This window comes from Lepisma saccharinum, chromosome 11, assembly GCF_977018435.1.
Source record: "Lepisma saccharinum chromosome 11, izLepSacc3.1, whole genome shotgun sequence".
In the NCBI taxonomy this organism is placed as follows: Eukaryota; Metazoa; Arthropoda; class Insecta; order Zygentoma; family Lepismatidae; genus Lepisma; species Lepisma saccharinum.
This window is the reverse complement of record NC_139239.1, coordinates 46,318,931-46,325,388: the sequence shown is the minus strand read 5'-3', so window position 1 is coordinate 46,325,388 and position 6,458 is coordinate 46,318,931.

Here is a 6,458-nt window from a genome sequence, read left to right as displayed (position 1 = left end):
AGTTATGTAAATGTCCTAATGCAATTTTATGTTGAGTTTGTATGGAATACCTTTAGCTGTAAAGGTAAAAAATAATACTTGTCTTGACATTTTCTGTGTCATATACAGTCACGAACAGTTCTATGTTGTAATGAGTCTATTGAAAGTCACTGGTAGCGTTACAACCAAGAAGTGTCCATGACTGTACAATGTGATGACAAAGCTAAGTACAAAAATAAACAAAATCATTACCTACTTTTGTAGATTATATGTAACACATTTATCTGAAAAATGTTGTTTTCTAATAAATAGTTTGTTATAATTTCCTCCTTGCATTCTCTGCCTTGTAACTAGCCTTCTCATCGTGTGTGACTTTGGTCGGTTGATTTGGTGTTTTAAGTCCACTTTGTGCACAGTAAGGCTAATCGGGACTGGACCTACAGTTTAAAATGGGATCCGAACCACTATGTGCCTCCACCAGGTATCGAACCCGGTACCCCTTGATTACAAGGCAACGACGCTACCACTGCGCCATCGGGGAGGCTTCATCATGTGTGACGCCAGGATATTATCATACTGCCGGAACGTCAGACCTTGTTGGACGTATAAATAATTACTTTGACCGAAAGTGAGAAGCACAAGAAAAGAAAGTCGCAAAGAAAATTGCAGGATGAACAGATATTAAGTTTATTTAAAATTGTAAACATTCACAGCAGACACAGACAATTAGCGGTTAATTCATTCAAATGTGACTTTCAGGCTTAACGCTAACCTGGCCACAATGATAGTAAAGTATTAAATATTTACATAACATATTTATCTAGTCCCAAATAAGCAGTGGTGCAGTTGTAAAATAAATACTGTAGTACCGGGACGAGGCCCTTTACAAACTGCATCGCAATGACATAAAATGCTAGTAGTAAATATGTTAAGCTACACAATATGATGCCATAGTTGATATTATTATGATGTTTAGTATTGTTATCACTAGGGACCGTGACTTTTTATAATATATTTTTTATTTGCCATCGGATCGAATACTAGTGTGAGATCTGTACGTACCTGATAAAAATTATCCGAAATAGACGAACTTGATAAAGTATATTTTCACATATTTTACCAATTTCGCGTTTTTAAATATAAGACATATTTCTGCATAATTTCGTAATTGTCTTGTATATAATCGGTTATTTTATAATTTATTCTTCGTAACTTTAGCGCAACGGATAGTTTATATTATCGATGGCAGGATAAAGAAATTACGGACAAAGAAATGAAAAGCCCATGCCATAGTACAGAACAATAATACCCCCCCCCCCCATTTTTTTTATCCCGCCGACAATTAATTAGCCGTGCGAACATTATTGAGGAAAAGTGTTCTTCGTCATTGTTGTGCGGGCACGATAATCATCGTAAACAAGTAAACAAGTTTCAATTGTTCTCATGTCTTTATCTCTTTCTTCTCGTCTCACAACATTTAGTCAATAGTGAAAATAACATTCGGTACATTACAGCTCCTACTCTATAGGCAATCGAGTACGGGAGTTTCAAGATCATTTGTCGTTTAAGCCACGCACGTATCAGTGTGTACACTCTGTCCTGGACATCTTTGGAGCAGGCAAACTAAAACATGGGAGTATTTGTGCATTTTTCTGACATATTTTTCAATTTTTATGACATAATTACATACATATTTTACATTTTTATAGGACATAAAGTCCCGGGCCCTTATCACATATAACTAGTTACAGTTAACGTATAACACTGACTAATAGATGTCTCAGCTGATTATAAATCTCCAAGCCGAAGGCAGTGTGATAGCATAGTTTTGTATCAAATGTCTCCCAATAAAATTATTATTATATTATTGTTATAAAGAAAGGAATAGTTGTACTGTGTTAGTTGAGTGATTGATGGCACGTATGGCCATTTTGCACCCTTCAATATATACGGAGAAAAATACCCTTATCAAAAACCCTTACCTTAAAATTTTAAAAATAGGTGTAGAGCTCCTATTAGTTTATCGGTGGTATAAAGAATCACAGAAAGGTAAAAAATGCAACTTCTAAAGGACCTGCATAGGAGACACAAGTAAGTAACTAACTCTCTAGCCTTCTTAAACCCGAAGGTTTAAAAATGTAGGGATAGTTTAAAAATCTACCTCAGTAACAGTGGAAAAGCCTGCTCTTTTCAAAACGATAAAAACATTGGCTAAAACACTGTCATCATCTCCCAGAACAGATGACAAAGGTCGAGAAGGTTAAAACCCTGTCTTAGGTAATTAAAATCGACCAATTCGACCGGTGACATACAACATTGCAAGTATGTCGCAGCGGAATGTCTAGTCCTTGCACCAAATGACGATCGGCCGATTCGGAGCCATGTTAAGAGGACTTCTAAGCTTGTTCCCTGTTGCAGCACCCCACTCTTCCTGCCAAGTGTCAAGAAGGCAGCAACGAAACACATTCTGCAGGTCGCTAGATGGCAGAAGGTGGACGAGAATGTCGCCATCTGTATGTTAGGTTCTGTTTAGATAGCCGCATAACAAATTAATGTTGAATAAAGTAAATTTAAAAATTTAATATTTACTACCACTTTGTAAGGCAGGTAAATTTTAAAAATAATAATATTTACTATCACTTTGTAAGGCAGGGCGCGCCTGGTTACATGAATAAAAGTACCTGGGTGGACCCCTGGTGCACCTTGCCAAGACTACACACTGCAGATACGTACACTCACACTATATATAACCCCAATTTTATCTCACGTTTTATACCAGTTGACACGCATGCAGTTACCCATTTAAAAATAATTACGCATCCCACTTGAGACTCCTCTTGAAATTTCACGTTCCTTTATTTATTTACACCTTTCACGTACTGCAGTCTGACAAATTAATATGTACTTTTGATATGATCCTCCCGAACCATATCAAAGATTCGGTCATATTTAATATTATTCTTAATTATTTTACTTTTTATATTCACTATGAAAACGTTATGAAAGATGAGATATTTAATAGTTGAACTAATGACCTAATTCTGTCATTCGAGAAGTTTAGAATTTATTTGCAAGCTTCTTGAAAGCAAAATCTTTCATTGTTGACAATTAGTCAAAAATATGTGTTCTCAGTTTTAGAATCAAACTATTATGAAAACCATAAGAGCTAAATTTCAGTTGGAGTTATTAGTAATATAAGCCTTATGGACATTGGGAAGAAGTTTTTAAGAATGTGACAACTTTATAGTAGAGAATATTATAGAAACTTTAAGGATCATAACTGTTGTTTTAGACATAGAAAAATGAACCTTATGGAACATACCGTTTAATCTTTAGAATATTGCCATTATACACAAATTAGTTCTGCATATCACAGCTGTAGCTATGTTTATCTTTTGTGTCACGGGAGGCGCTCTGCTTGACATGCGAGGATATAAATACAGCTTCGGAACCTAATTCCGGGGCATTTTCATCACCGACTCCGATGGATTAACATCTTAAATACTCAGCTCCCTTTATGGGAGGGTTCAAGAACTCAGTCTTCGTTCCCAAATTAGCTTAGAGACATAGTTATTCTGTCGTGTGGGTAGGTTCGCCCTGTGGACATGCTAACATGTCACCATACGAAAGAATAAGTTCATTTCAACTTTATTTTGAAGTTTTCTGAAATTTTAAATAAAATCTTCACAAAATAATGTTAAATTTCGACTCAGAACTTACTGTTATTCTGACGCATGGGTAGGTTCGCCCTGTGGACATGCTAACATGTCACCATGCGTGAGAATAAGTTAATTTACGATTTCTTTCAACCTTTGTGATAGTTCAGTTTCATTTCTTCGAAACTTATACGTAATATATTTTCAATTTTTGCATAATGCAACAGGACTTAATGTTATTCTGCCGTATGAGTAGGTTCGCCCTGTGGGCATGCCAACATGCCATCATACGGAAGAATAAGTTCAGATTATTTCGTCTCCATGATTATTATTTATTGATCAGGTTATTCATTATTGATATCTGGCATGGTTAGGTTTCGCCCTGTGAACATGCTAATATGTTGCCATACCCGATATCAAGTCGATGTCTCTAATATTTTACGAATTATAGGCGTTTGTATTTCTGCATATATCTTGAAGCCAGACCATAATGTCCAATTTATATTAAGATCGGAGTCAATAATTAAAACCTTCGCCAGTCACGTCAAAGTCATGCTTCATTATGTCAAGGAGCGTTCATAAAGTTTCAAGCAAGCGCCTGGTCGTCTTTATATAACTGATAAGACAGCTTGATCCATATTATGTAAATAAACTGCAAAAGTCGCCTAGATTTAATTATAAGAAGGAAATCTGTTCTGTCCTTTATTTATGGAGATCTGTAACTAAGATGTAAATTTATAAAAGTATCTTGAAAATAAACCATCTTCAGGAAAATAATTGCCCATAAAGAAGCCTACTGAAGACGCAGACCTTTCTTCGGAAACAGATGTTATTCATTGATAAAATCTCCTTTTTCCATAGCCTATCAAATGATTTAGTACATAACAGTCGAAGCTTCATATCCCACGTATTTGTACTACTATACCCGTACCTGAGAGGGGTCAGAGTATCCCATTAGCCCACTGAGTTTTAGCCGAGGTGAAGAAACAGATGACATAGGGATATTGAAAGGTGATTGAAGGAAACAGGAAGGTAAAGATGAGGATGGACGCTTTGTCTTCGTGATTTTTTAACGTAATAGCTGCGATTGTATAGTTTTTCGAAGGCGATTTATGCTCGAGGACGCTGACGACAGAGGGTGGCCTGAAGGTTCGAGAGAGGAACCGCCACGAAGCCTAGTTCAGTATGAGAGCAACCTAAAGTGTCGCGATGGATGTTTCCGCTCACTTTCTTCGTCTCCTTCGAAGTTTAGAGCTGGTGATCGAGCGCAGGTCTCTCCCCAGCCATGCAGCTAAGCAATGATGATTTCAAAGGGATTGTATTTGTTTTATTTTGATTTTGAGCGTTTTCCCTCATCAGTTGTTATGTTTTCCTTCCCAATTTTGCGTAACGCTATGCGTCGCTCTTCATAGTCATTCACCTGTTGATATGTGCTGATAGGAATATTGGCAGCCCTGAAAGGACTCCCCTTGGAATTGGAGGAAAGGATAACTGAAGGTAGTGGTGTTGATCACGGCACATTACACTTTTTGGTTGTAAATAATTCATCTATACAATAGATCTGAATTTTGTTTATTTATTAAGAACATTTCGGAATAGTCCTGTAGTGGTTAATTCAAATTACTGGGAAATATTAGTGTACGTCGGAGTCAATAATCTAATGTACTTGAAATTATTGCATTCATAGGGCCATACCTCTCTTTACAGCTTAAAATATGTTTTCATTGATACAACTACACTCTGTCTCAGAAATCTGTGAAGCAAGACCATGCATAACGGTAGAGAAGAGGAAAAAGCGAGTGGGTGGAACAAAGCAGAACGTGTTGCTGCAAACGGCTGGTAGCTGCAACCGCATTTTCTCCTCCATGCACTCACTTTTGCTCTCACGCGTTTATTGGTCGAGCCCCCTCGAATATGTCACGTACGTAAGCGTCCGGCTACTTTGGACTCCACAGGTATCGCTACCCGTTGCCAGCGATACAGGTAGTAATCTTCCGTTCTTAGTCCTTGAACGGCTTGTTTCTATCTATTGATTAATTTTATTCGATGCTGTTTGCTGTATTCTCGATCACAATCTGTGTTTTGATATCAGCAGCTTTATATAAAGGGGTGCCCATACCCCCAAGGCCAATGGCGCAATCCGCCCCCCCAAATCATATAATGCGTCCTCCCGGGCCCCGATCATGTCATTCGTCCACTCAAATCTTGTTATAATCTCTATCGTATTTAAATTACGCTGAATATCTATAAAGTATTTAATTACGACAGCGTATCTACTGACGGTAACATTTTTTAGCTTTACTGAACACTATAATTTATCTGTTCCTCCTCCCTAAACAGGGAAGCCCATCACCCCACGATCATGGATGCATTACCCCCCTCCCAAATCATTCATCAAAATCCCCCACAATAGTTTGAATGAATACGTAATAGTTGGGGTTTATTTGAATGCAATACCATGTTGAACTGTCCTTATTTTATTAATTGTTCACTTTTCGAAATAACGGAAAGCTAGCACATTGATTGCTTAAATGTAACGCATTTAAACAGTGCTTGTGAATTGGAGAATAAGATTTATAAAATCCACACATTTAACACAAATTGTTACACATCTTAGGATAGAAAATTCAACCTGGGCAAACAAATAACACGCTGCAGCCGCATGACCGATTCAATTATTGTTTCACGAGACATTACAGAGCCCTACCTAGAAATTTCTAAGCTCAGGGCAAGAAATTAATACGATTCCTCCTTCAAAGAACTCTCCCCCTTTGCTTGAGGTAAATATAATTATTTTGGTAATCCATAGCAATAATTTCGTGG